This window comes from Monodelphis domestica, chromosome X, assembly GCF_027887165.1.
Source record: "Monodelphis domestica isolate mMonDom1 chromosome X, mMonDom1.pri, whole genome shotgun sequence".
Taxonomy (NCBI): Eukaryota; Metazoa; Chordata; class Mammalia; order Didelphimorphia; family Didelphidae; genus Monodelphis; species Monodelphis domestica.
Window position 1 is genome coordinate 32,300,875 of NC_077235.1, and position 14,115 is coordinate 32,314,989.

Below are 14,115 nucleotides of genomic sequence, written 5' to 3' on the forward strand. Positions count from 1 at the left end.
CTTCTGATTGTCTCCCGTATCTATCCATCCAACTGTCCAATCTGTATTCATCCATTCGTCTATCCATCTGTCAATCTGTTGATCAATCTCTTTCTTTCCTCAATCTTTTTATCTACAATTTAACCATCTGTCCCTCCACCTACCAGTATACATATAAACTATCATTCAACCAATCTATCCCTCAAACTATCAATCTATCACATATCTATGTATCCTTCAGTAAATTGATCAACGAATATGCAATGTGTTAATTCAGTAGTCCAGCAATTATCAATCCATCCATCCATCTTTCTATCTATAATCAATGTTTGTCTATCTGTCAATAAATCATCTTTCTATCTTTCCATCCTTCCATCTATTCCATTCCTCCACCTGCTGATGAATTCAGAATTCATCTATCAAATGACTTGTTATTCTATAATATATTTATTGGGCAATTGACCTACCCATCAATCAATATGTAATCTATCAACCAATCTATAATCTATCTATCAGTTTATTCATCTGTTTATATAATTTATATCTATCTCCCCCCCAATTATCTATCCATCTATTTATCCATTCCACTATATGTACCTGTCTGTCCATCTATCTACTCATCAATCTATCTGTAATCTACCAATCTGCCTTTATATCCATTTATCAATCTATCATCTATCAATTTACTGATGTCTATCCATCTGTGTATAATTATCATACAATCTATTGATCAATCAGTCTATAATCTATTAATCTATCCTTTTGTCCATCTGTCTTTCTGGCTCCATCTTATCGATCTATCCATCTATATGTAATCTATCGATCTGTCTACTCATCTATCAATCTATAATTTATCAACCTTGCATTCTATCATATATCTATCAGTCAATCAGTATATAATCTGTCATTTAAAAACTTAATCAATATTCTACCAATCATAAATCTATCTATCCATCCATCTGTCCATCTTTCTATTCATCCATCCAGCTAACTATCCATCTCTCTATCTATAATCTCTCTTTTAATCCATCTATTAATTTATAATCAATCTCTTAATGGACCCATCATTCTGCCATTTATCACTATTTCCATGGATTTATCAGTCAATATATAATCTGTCAATTTATAATATATCAATCAGTTCATCAGTCTCTCCCCATCAATCAATATGTAATCTATCATTCAATCTATAATCCATAAAAATGTAATATATCAATCATCTATCCATCCATCCAATCATCTGTCACTATCAATCTATCTCTAATACACCAAACTATCAATTTATAATCTATAAATCAACCTATCAGTCTATCATATATCTGTCTGTCTATTCTTTTGTTGATCTCTCAGTCTTTCTGTGTATAAAATAAACAATGTCTCAGCAATCTGACAATCTTACTCATAAATCTATAATCAATCCATCCAATCATCAACTTATAAATATATCGTATATCTATTTATCCATCTCTCAATCAGTATGTAATTTATCATTTAAAAGATTATTTAATCAATTCATCTATCCATCTATTCAGCAGTCATAGTCTGTCTATTCATCTATCTATCAATCCATCCCCCAATCAACCTCTAATCTCTCATTCTAAAATCTCTCAATTGGACTTTTAATCCATCTGCCACTCCCTCTGACTTTCTGTCAATCCATCATCTATCTATACATCTATCTATTCATCAATCCATAATCAATCAGCATAACAATCATATAGATATATTTACCCATCTCTCAATCTTTAATCAATCAACCCATTGATACATCATATCTACCCATCTAGCAATCAATATATAATCTATCAATCATCTGTCAATGAATCCATCTCGGCATTGGTGTCTATCTTTATATCTATTGATCCATCCATATATTTATCTGTCTATGCTTCTATCTATTCATCAAGTTATATATTTACAATATATCAGTTATCAGTATATACATCCATCTTTCCATTAGTCTATCCATCATCTGTCTATCCATGTATACATCAACCTATCTATAAGTTTGTCTATCCTGTCAATCAAAACAAAGAAGAAAAGAGAGAAAAAAAGAGACTAGTCAGGAAAAGGAACAGAGAGATAAAGAGGAGAGAGTAAAGGCAGACATATAGGAAAAAGGAGAAAAGACAAACCAGGAGAAGAGAGAGATAAAGAAGAAAGTGAATAGAGGAAGAGAGAGGAGAAAGATTGAGAAGAGATAAGCCAGGAAAAGAGAGACAAAGGGATAAACTGGAGAGAGTAGAGGCAGGGAAAGGAGAAAGATGATAAGAAAAAAAGCCAGGAGAAGGGAGAGAGAGAAATAAAGAGGAGTGATTTCATGCAGAGAAAAGTGAGAAAAGAGGGAAATACAAAGCCAGGAGAAGGAGAGATAAGAGAGAATAGAGGCAGATATAGAGAAGAAAGGCTAGAGAACAGACTAGAAAGGAGAGATAGAGATAAAGAGAAGACTGGAGAGGGGAGAGAAGAGAAAAGAGAGACAAAAGACAAGTCAAAAGAAGGGAGAAAGAGATAAAATGAAGAGAGTCAAGGCAGTGAAAAGAGAAATATGATAGAGAAGAGAGAGCCAAGAGAAAGGAGAAACAAAGAGGAGAGTAAAGTGAAATACTTAGGCTAAAGCTGACCTAATTAGCGTATGGAGCTGAAGAAGTGGATTAGTCATTTCTATGAACCCAGTGACTACTCAGTTTGGTTGGAGTGAGGATGTAGGCCACAGGCAAGCCTAACCTGTCATTGTTGGTATAATTCAATCTGATTGTTTCAAAGGTCATTATAAAACAGTAGTTGATTTATGGTAATAAGCAAACTCACAGGGTAGATTAGTGGACCAGGGTTGAGGTGTCCCTAAATCTTATGACTGCAATAGTGGAAATTTTCAATCTTTGAACTACATTCCCTGGAATTCTTTTTGTATTTCCCAGGATCCTTTTCCCTTCATTTACCTGTGTCTTTACATTATTGTTTATAAGTTTCTGGAACTTGGCCCTCTTTTTCTCTTCACTTGCGACCATGGCTTAGTTAGCTCCCTTTTACTCTAGCTTTAGTTATTATGAATAAATCATAAATATAATACTTGGAGTATTGGATATTAATTTTTAAAATCTACATAATCTAAATTCTCCACCCAAAAATCCCAACTCAAAGTCCTCATGGACTGTCCTCATAGATGTAGAGGCTACACTCTCAGCTCTCTTCTCTATACCTTATGAAATCTAAGTAATTGTGATTTAGCAGGTTCACTAACAAGTAGGGACTAGTGAATCTCTGTTGGAGGACTTGGCCCTGTTCCAATAAAACGTAAATAATTACCTGGCTTGGAGAATTTGACTTTATTTATCTAAAAAGATTATTCCGAAGAAAAATGTAAAAGACCCCAAAGCTAAAGTATCTGGCGGCCAACAGGTATAGATACACACATTGACAGATGAACCTCTTGAGAGATGTTTCTTTGAAGGAGGAGGCTGGACAAGGAGATGTCCTTAATGGGCATGGCATGCTCTGGATTTTGCCAGGCCCATTCTAGACTTTGGGAACCTCAGGCCAATCAATGTCTTATGCTGAGTTCTAGGGTCAAGGACCAGATAACCGCCCAGGAATGATTGAATAAGCTAAGTAGTTGGACTGCCATCTTCACCCAGAGATCAGCACAATAATTTGTGTTCATGAAGAGATGAACAAAGACAAATTCGTGAGAGTGGAGATAGTCTTGAAGCCTCACCTTCATTAACTATAGACCCTTTATAGGCCTCTATCTGATTTCCATCTCCTTACATTCTGGTCTCCTTATCTTTGTCATTTTTCTTTCTTCTTTAGGGCAGATGTCCTACTGTTTGGAAAAAGGAACCACCTCTCCTGTAAGTAGTGAGCCCAGGGCTATCCTGGACCCTGACACTTTCCTGGTACTGTCCCAGAAATGGCTGTGATGGGACAAGGCAATCATTCTTGGAATCCGTGGTCTGTGCTGAGAGAACATATAGGAACACAGCAAGCTGTCTGTCCAATAAATACCATTCCATGGCTGACCCAGGAGGTTACAGAGTCTCAGTGCTTCCAATCTTGCCTTCTCATTTTACCCAAAGGAGGACTTTCAGAAAAGAGACATTACTGTTAGGAGATAAAATAATAACCAAGAGATCTACATTGATCTCAAAGAATTTAAGGTAATACAAAAACATGGCTTCAATCATTACAATCAGCGCTACAAGAGTTATGAAATGGGAATAAACAGTGGATGTACTTTAGTAGTCAACAAAAACTTAGGAGAAAGTAAAACTCCAGGTGGATCTTTGGAAAGTATTCAAGAAATATGTAAGGGCCTTCAGGTCCTCTACATGTTGATTCCACCTCACCTGTCCATCCTCATGTTTTTCCCCCTGTGTGAACTCTACATTCAAATCAGACTGGTCAACTTCTCCCTCAACTCAATATTCCATTTCCTCCTTCCATGCATTTGCACCATGCCTGGACTGCCTTCCATCTCATTCTCTCTCTCAGAGTTTAGCTTCCTTCATGTCTTGCATCCTTGATCCTATCTGATGATTGTACTCTCTCACAGTTAGGGACCTCTTCCTCTACTGACCTTATTTGTGCACATGCACTCTCACTCCCTTACTAGAACAGAAATTCTCTGAGAGTAGTCCCTGTTTGGAGTTTGCAGGTTCATATTCTCTCCCAGTGCTTGACACAGAGCAGGTGCTTAATGAAAGCTTAATAATAAAACATGCATCCCTTACAGTTGCCAGGGATTGAAGGACTGGTCCATAGTTCCAAGGCTGCTAAATGTTAGAGGCAGACCTTGATCCCAGCTCTCGCTGACTCCAAATCCATCCCTCTATTGAAAAGGAATACAAATCGGACACAGAAGCCAGAGCAAAAAAAGCCCAGGTAAGTATGGAAAAAATGACCCTGCTGCTCATGAAGCAAAGATTTTATCTAGAAAAATAACATAAATAACATGCATTCAAGTGTAGATGCAAAAAAAAGGGCAAAGTAGATACAGATGGTGAAAACCTTTTGAAATGGAGATGACTTCAGCCTGTAAAAATGGTACTGCTGCTGACTGAAGCAGATGAAGACACTGGGATGGAGCATATAGCCATAACATTATTATCAGCTATTGGAGCATGTCAGGTTAGAGGTATAGAGATGAGAAGTGATAGCAAAAGGTCATGCCAAAGGGAACTATAGGAAAAGGAATACGGATTTGGTCGAGAGAAGTGTCTCTTTCAACTATGTCTTCAACGCCATTTTGATGAGTCAACGAGAAAACGTATTTACTAAATACCAATCCGGAATTGCACTTGCTTGCGGAATGAAATAAATCTGAGGAAAAAGCTCTGCCTTTATAGGAGTTATAATCATTTATGGAGTCTGACCCTGCTTCTTTTCTCTGGGATCAAACTAAACACTTCTGACAGAAGTTTCTCTGATATTTACTCTACTCAGTTAAGCACCGTGAACTTTTTTTTATGATGAATGAGACTGGATTTTGATGGAAGGCTTTCTCACAATCACTACATTCACTGGGTTTCTCACCAGTATGAATTCTCCAATGTTTGGTAGGATTTGAGCACCCACTGAAGACTTTCGTACTTAGTACATGAATAAGACTTTTCTCCAGTGTGAACACTCTGATGGTAATTGAGTCTTGAATGACCCTGAAGGCTTTCCCACAGCTTTCACATATATAGGGTTTTGCTCTTCTATAAATCCTCTGATGCCCAAAGAGACATGACCTCACTGGAAAAGCTCTCCCACATTCTTTGCATTCATAGGTCTTCTCTCACCTATGCATCCACTGATGCTGACTAAGGCCTGAGCTCATTATAAAAGCTTTGCCACATTCTTTGCATTCATAGGGCTTCTCTCCACTATGGATTCTCTTATGCTAACTAAGGCCTGACCTAAATGTGAAGGCTTTCCCACATTCTTTCAATTCATAGAGCTACTCTCCACTATGGAGTCTCTGATGCTTCCTAAGGCCTGACCTTAATGTAAAGGCTTTGCCACATTCTTTGCATTCATATGGCTTCTCTCCACTGTGGATTCTCTGATGCTTACTAAGGTCTGAGCTCTGTATGAAGGCTTTCCCACATTCTTTGCATTCATAGGGCTTCTCTCCACTGTGGAATCTCTGATGCTTACTAAGGACTGAGCTGGATATGAAGGCCTTCCCACATTCTTTGCATTCATAGGGCTTCTCTCCACTATGGATTCTCTGATGCTGACTAAGGCCTGAGCTGTGTATGAAGGATTTCCCACATTGTTTGCATTCATAAGGCTTCTCTCCAGTGTGTATTCTCTGATGCTTCCTAAGGCCTGACCTAAATAAAAAGGCTTTTCCACATTCTTTGCATTCATAGGGCTTCTCTCCACTGTGGATTCTCTGATGCTGACTAAGGCCTGAGCTGTATATGAAGGACTTCCCACATTCTTTGCATTCATAGGGCTTCTCTCCACTGTGGATTCTCTGATGCTGACTAAGGCCTGAGCTGTATATGAAGGACTTCCCACATTCTTTGCATTCATAGGGCTTCTCTCTACTATGGATTCTCTCATGCTGACTAAGGCCTGTGCTGTGTATGAACACTTTCCCACATTGTTTGCATTCATAGGGCTTCTGGCCGCTATGGATTTCCTGATGCTTACTAAGACCTGACTTAAATGTAAAGGCTTTGCCACATTCTTTGCATTCAAAAGGCTTCTCTCCACTGTGGATTCTCTGATGCTTACTAAGGTCTGAGCCCTGTGTGAAGGCCTTCCCACATTGTTTGCATTCATAGGGCTTCTCTCCACTATGAATTCTCCGATGCAGACTAAGCCCTGAGCTGTATGTGAAGGTTTTCCCACATTGTTTGCATTCATAGGGCTTCTCTCCACTATGGATTCTCTGATGCTGACTAAGGCCTGAGCTGTGTATGAAGGATTTCCCACATTCATTGCATTCATAGGGCTTCTCACCACTGTGTATTCTCTGATGCTTCCTAAGGCCTGACCTAAATGTAAAGGCTTTACCACATTCTTTGCATTCATAGGGCTTCTCTCCACTATGGATTCTCTGATGCTGACTAAGGCCTGAGCTGTGTATGAAGACTTTCCCACATTCTTTGCACTCATAGGGCTTCTCTCCACTGTGGATTCTCTGATGCTTACTAAGGCCTGACCTAAATGTAAAGGCTTTGCCACATTCTTTGCATTCATAGGGCTTCTCTCCACTGTGGATTCTCTGATGCTTACTAAGGTCTGAGCTCTGTATGAAAGCTTTCCCACATTCTTTGCATTCATAGGGCTTCTTTCCACTGTGGATTCTCTGATGCTTACTAAGGTCTGACCTAAATGTAAAGGCTTTGCCACATTCTTTGCATTCATAGGGCTTCTCTCCACTATGAATTCTCTGATGCTTACTAAGGTCTGAGCTCTGTATGAAAGCTTTCCCACATTCTTTGCATTCATAAGGCTTCTCTCCAAGGTGGATTCTCTGATGCATAATAAAATGTGAACTGCCCATGAAGGATTTCCCACATTCTCTATTTACATAGGGTTTTACTCCACTATGAGTCCTCTGATGATGAATTAGACCTGCTCTCCCTCCAAACATTTTTCCACATTCTTTATACTCATAAGGTTTCTCTCCTGTATGAACTCTCTGATGCCTGGTAAGGCCTGAATTCGTTCTGAAAGCTTTTGCACATTCGGGACATTCAAAGGGCTTTTCCCCTGTATGAATTCTTTGATGTTTAGCTAGTGTAGAATTCTGATTAAAGGCTTTCCCACATTCCTTGCATTCATAGGGCCTCTCTCCACTATGAATTCTTTGGTGTCTAATAAAGCTGGATTTCCTTCCAAAGGTTTTCCCACACTCATTACATTTATATATCTTGCTCTTCCATTTTCTACAATCACAGCCTGAATGCCAACTACTAGCTTCCGCACCTATAGAGGGTTTCTCTTCATTATTAGGTAGCTGGTTTCTTAAAGGCACTGCATTTTGTCTGTGACTGTACTTATGAGAATTACATTGCTGAGCTCTTTCTCCTGAAAGATTTCCTACGTGTGGAACCATCTTTAATTTCAGATCTGGGATTCCTTTGTACTCATGGCCTCTCTCCTCTGCAGTGCCATTGCTGGTAAAAAGAGTGACATGCTGGAAATATTTCTCCTGGGGAGATTTTCTGACTCTGTTTCCTGCTGTGCTTCTTTGTTGCAGTTCTAACCTGCCTTCACAGTCAGAACTTTCTTGAAACTCTGGGTCCTGGACAATAGCACCCAACATCCCAGCTGATAACATCCTCTGTGATCCTATATCTTCATTTTCTTTTGGATTATGATCCTTAGTTTTTGTCTTTTCCCCATCACCTGAAATGACAAAGAGAAAATATTCCCTAGAATATATCACTTCTTCTTTCAACAATATTGTCTATACTCAGAGTTTCTAGATAAGGTGGATCAGCGACACTTTTACTTATGGGTTTCATCCCATATTCAAGGTACAAGTCTTAACGGGACTCTGCTAAAGGATGCTACCAGGTCAGAATGACGCTCAGATAGCAAAGCATTTAAATGTGAAACATTTGAGGGAAAGGATTTCTCCTTGGTGAAAAGGTGAGTTTAATTTGGATTCAATTCTTTTTGTTAGCTTACTCACTCCTTTAGTCATTGGTCTGGAACTGTGCTAAACTGGGAGGGAAACTGCCTCCACCCATGTAGATCACCAATGCATTCATGCCTTAACACTGGGACACTGAGAAATTAAGTGACTTGTCCATGGTGTTAGAGGCAGGCCTTCATCCCAGGTCTCTTGACTCCAACACTAGCCCTCTACCCAGGATGCCATCCCACACCCAGTATTTATTTTGTGAGTGATGAAATGGAGACACTGCTGCAAAAATTAAAGAATTCATCTCCCTGAGTGATAAAAAAAACTGCACAGTGAGAAGTCATAAGCTGTGTGACCCTGGGCAAGTTCCTTAGCTATGTTTGCCTCAGTTTCCTCATTTATAAAATGATCTGGAAATTACACTCTAGTGTCTTTGCCAAGAAAACCCCAAATAGCATCACACCACTAAAAATGACTGAATAGTAACAACAGGAGAAGACTATGCTACAGAGGAGCTCCAGGGACAAATTCCAATCTAAAGTCCTAATGTTGTGCTACCAAGAACCAGTCATTTGCACCACATTACTCACTTGGAAAATGGACATAATAATACTTGTAGCACTTCCCTTGGTATTGTTATAGACAAGCATTTTGTAAACTTGAAGGTGCTATAGAGTTGAAATCCTTTTTTTATCTTCCTCCATTTGAAGGGGGTCTTTTTGAGGAAAAAGGACTACATTTTCCTGTAGTCAAAGCTGGGGAGAGTTTCTTAGTGTGCATATTAGGATGAACCTCGTACCTTACAAAATGTTTATTGAGTTTAACAGCCTCTCCTTCATCCTCCCCATTCACTCCATTCATATAACCACCACTCTAGTCCAAGCAAGAGAACCCTAAGCCCAAATCCTTCAACTCTACTCCTAAATTGGTTTCTCTTCATCCAGGGATCCCTCTCCAATCCATCCTCCATTGAACTGCCAATAATATATTCCTAACGCACAGTTGGGATCACCTCACTCTCTCCTTCAAGAAGCTCCAGTGGCTCCCTTCTGCCTGGAGAATAAAATGCAAATTACTCTGTACAACATTTAAAGCCCTTTGCAGACTGGGTCTATCTTCTCTTTCCACATAATTTGCCCGTTCCTCCAGCCTCAGGTATTCAGTATCAGTCGAACATTAATCTTTTACGAAGCACCTACTATGTGACACAAGTATAAGCATATGGATCAAAAGACTGAAACAATACCAACTCCATAAGAGTTCATATTCCACCCAAACTGGCCTCCAGACTGTGGTTCCTTTGGATATTGTTAGATTAATCATTTTCTTTTTAAAAGGAATGAGATAAAAATAGATATTTGAAAACTTAAATAATTAACGGAGCATAAAATCAGTCACACAAACATGGTTTCAGAAAAGGAGTGGGAGTCCAAGGATATGTTTTAATTTAAAACAAAAGATCGTAAGTTTAATATAATAGTTTCCCTTTGGAAATTTTTGCTATACTCAAAAAATTACGAAAATATATACAGGGGTTCAAATATGTAACTTATTTTACTTAGTATTTCAATAATAATATTTAGTAATATCATCAACATAATATAATTAAATAAATGCTTATATTCATATTTTAATGAGTGAACTATTGATGTGTGTGGTATCTGTTAGGGAAATGTGAGAAAGTCAATAACATTCTTTACCTCGTGGTTAGTAAAACTTTGCTATTTGAGGTAAAACATCTTGGGACTGGCATGTCCTCTGGCTTTGTTTTGATTACAAGGAGGTCTGAATTTTCACAAAAGCAATAGTAGAGAATAGTATGTTTTGCAACCTGAGAAATGTTACTGCTGGATGGCTGTGCCTGGGAAGTTGGGACGGGGATCTTGGCTTGGCCTAAGGTAGGAGTCTCTTGACTCAGTTTCCCCATTGTACTATTTCTTTTCTAATCAGGAAATGTTCCTACTTGCTTAATCCTGAGCCTTGCTTTTGATAGCCTGTGCCTACATGACTGAGAGTCAGATATGAGTCAGGCTTGCAATCAGACAGAGATAAGGGAGTTTCCTTTTCCTCTATTAAGACACTGTTATAGCTCTGTCCCTTCTTTTCCTTTCATAAAAAATTCCTATGATCAGAGCAGGTGAGGAGTAGAAGCTTTCTCAGTACAATATTGAATCTATTAATGGTTGGTACTGGAACATCTCTGAGTTACTGAAATAGGGCTGTAGTATGAAAAATCAGACAATTTTAATCTATATTGGTGGTCAAATTATAATGCAGGGATGATATCTTCCTAAAAGGAAATAAGACAAGGATGTTCAAACTTCCTATTTTTTAAAACCCTTACCATCTGTCTTAGAATCAATGCTATGTATTGGTTCCGAGGCAGAAGAGTGGTAAGGGCTGGGCAATGGGGGTGAAGTGACTTGCCCAGGGTCACATAGCTAGGAAGTGTCTGAGGTCAGGTTTGAACCCAGGACCTCCCGTCTCTGGGCTTGGCTCTCAATCCATTGAGGCACCCAGCTGCCCCCACAACTTTTCTAATTAAATGGAATAGTACATTTTGAGAAAGCAACAAGATTAGACCATTTGAATACTTTTACTAATGTCTATGATTGGCTTCTAAATGTATCTAGCAAGGAAATTCGTGCTCTGATTATGTTTTAGTAAGACGTTTTCAAAACTCGGTCAAGGATTTTACACATATACATCTTGATAACTGTGAGAAAAGTGAAATTGTTCTATGAAGTTTTGGCAGATTGGAATCTAGGAACCTCTACAAGTGATTTGGAACCAGGGAAGCGGAGCCTTCTGAGCTGTTCCTGAGGATGAATCCTGCTCCATAATGTGCAAGAGAAGGGATCAGATGACTACCTGAGACATCTGGGATGTACAGTGTATTGACTAAATGGATCCTGGGAGAGGGTTAGTAGGATACAAGGACACTTGATGACCTCTGACAAAGGTCTAATTATTCACTCTTATGAGGAATTAAATCAATTGTACAAAAAATCAAGCCATTCCCTAATTGATAAATGGGCAAGGGACATGAATAGGCAATTTTCAGATAAAGAATCAAAACTATCAATAACAACATGAAAAAGTGTTCTAAATCTCTCATAACTACAGAAATACAAATCAAAACAACTCTGAGGTATCACCTCACACTTAGCAGATTGCCAATATGATAGCAAAGGAAACTAATGAATGCTGGAGGGGATGTGACAAAATTGGGACACTAATGCATTGCTGGTGGAGTTGTGAATTGATCCAACCTTTCTGGAAGGCAATTTGAAATTGTGCTAAAGGGCTTTATAATGATGCCTTCCCTTTGATCCACCCATTCCCCTGATAGGTTTGTACCCTAAAGAGATCATAAGGATAAAACCCTGTACAAAAATATGTATAGCCTCCCTCTTTGTGGTGGCAAAAAAATTGGAAAATGAGGGGCTGGCCTTCAATTAGGGAATGGCTGAACAAATTGTGGTCTATGTCGGTGATGGAATACTATTGTGCTCAAAGGAATAATGAACTGGAGGAATTCCATGGGGACTGGAACAACCTCCAGGAAGTGATGCAGTGAGAGGAGCAGAACCAGGAAAACATTGTACACAGAGACTGATACATTGTGGTACACTTAAATGTAATGGACTTCTCTACTAGGAGCAATGTAATATTTTAGTACAATTCTGAGGAACTTAGGAGAAAGGACACTATCCACACCCAGAGAAAGAACTGTGGGAGCAGAAACTCAGAAGAAAAGCGACTGCATGGTCACATGGTTCGAAGGGGATATGATTATGGATGTAGACTCTAAATGATCGCTGTAGGGCAAAGATTAATAATATGGAAATAAGTCTTCATCAATGGTACATGTAAAACCCAGTGGAATCGCTCTTTAACTACAGGAGGGGGGAGGGAAAGGAGAGGGAAATCAGGTAACCATGGGAAAATGGTCTAAATTAACTAATTAATAAAAAAACAAGGAAACTTGATGGTAGCTAATATTGATGACCATTATTCTATTGGCTACCTTGGTGTCGCCCTTCTCAAAGTTAGTCCTTTGTAAGCCCTCTAAGGAGTTTGATCTGTAACATAACTATTAGGTAACTGGTTAAGAATATATGGAAAAGCCTGATTGATGTGGCGTATAGATAAGTGATTCATGGGGGAGTGGGCACCCTGCCCCCCAAATAAAAAGGGGGAAAATTGAGATTTGGACAGCAAACGGCTAATTGTGGGAATTGAGTGAACCACACTGACTCCATCTTGCTACTCAGTTCTGCAGCCAGCTCATTTTCTTTTCTCTTCAATCATGGGCCCAGTCCAAATTCTGTCTTGTGATAAAGGTTTATTCAGTTATGGGAACTGGGAAAAACCTTACTGCATCATTTGAACTCAGCCCCGTGTGGCTGGGAAACTGGACCACGTATACCTTCTGTTTAGACCCTGCCCCAAGAACCTAGGTTATAGTAACCAGAAACAGATCCTCAGACTGAGACTCTTGGCAAGTTCCTTAACCATTGAGTGCCCTTCACTTAGTGCCTCTTCTCAGTAGTGAGGACCTCGTGGTATCCTGCCCAGGCCAGCTATTTAGTGATGAAATTGCTGGTAGCATAGAAGTTAAAGGGCTCATGAGGGGGGTAGAGGAGGCAAATCCTCAGGAAAACGGGCAAAGGCCAAACCAGTTCCAGAGATGCATCAAACAGATGGCTGACATGGGCACACCCTTGGGCACCCGGGTCGGGCACAAATTGGGACCCAGAGGCACTTGTGCTTCCTTTCAAACAGGACCAACTGGCACAGTCTCTTTGTGAGGACAAAAAGGGAAATCAAGGACCTCTAAGTAAGTAGATGGGAGAGCACTGCTGTCTACATGTCAGCAGGGAGAGATGGATCCTGTCTCTCGCCTTTCTAAAAACAGAATAAAAGCCTGCTTCTTCCAGAGCTGGCCCCACCCCGGGTTTACCCACACATTCTCATGATCCTGTTTCTCCTGTCTTCACTGCTTTCTGATCAGTCCCCCCCTTCCTCCCTCCACACTTTCCCGATCCGCTATGGAAGGCCAGCACTTGGGAATTCACATCCACAAATCTGTTCCATTACACAAGACCCAGAAAGCATCCCCTGCTCGGCAAAAAGGGCTCCCTGGACACACTGTGCAAGAGGCCTGCTTCTCACGAGAGCCCCCCAGTCACCACAGGCAAGTATTTGCCATTTACCATCCCACTAAGCCTGTGACTTCTTCCCCTGCCTCTCACCTTGCTCACCCAGGCGGTGGCCGTGGAGCCTTCCCTTTTCCTTCCCAGGTCTCTGCAGAGCTGGGCTCCATGCCGTTTCCCCTTGTTCCAGATGCACAATCATTGCTGGCTTGTCATGAGGAGTTCCTGTTCAGAGGGAAGCAAACAGCACAGCCTAGGTTATGCCAAGGATAGAGAGCTGCCATCCCAGAGATGGGCAGATGCCTGCCCAGGATCCTCCCAGGCCGGAGACTGTCCAGGGGGGTTCTGACAGGAAAGTCCAAGGGATTCAGGAGCTGAGGG

General features: G+C 40.1%; 1 pseudogene; it reads right to left on the bottom strand.

The window, feature by feature from the left end:
• Window positions 1–3,293: 3,293 nt before the first annotated feature.
• Window positions 3,294–14,115, bottom strand: part of LOC103099881 (zinc finger protein 850-like) — a 52,942-nt pseudogene continuing 42,120 nt past the window's right edge.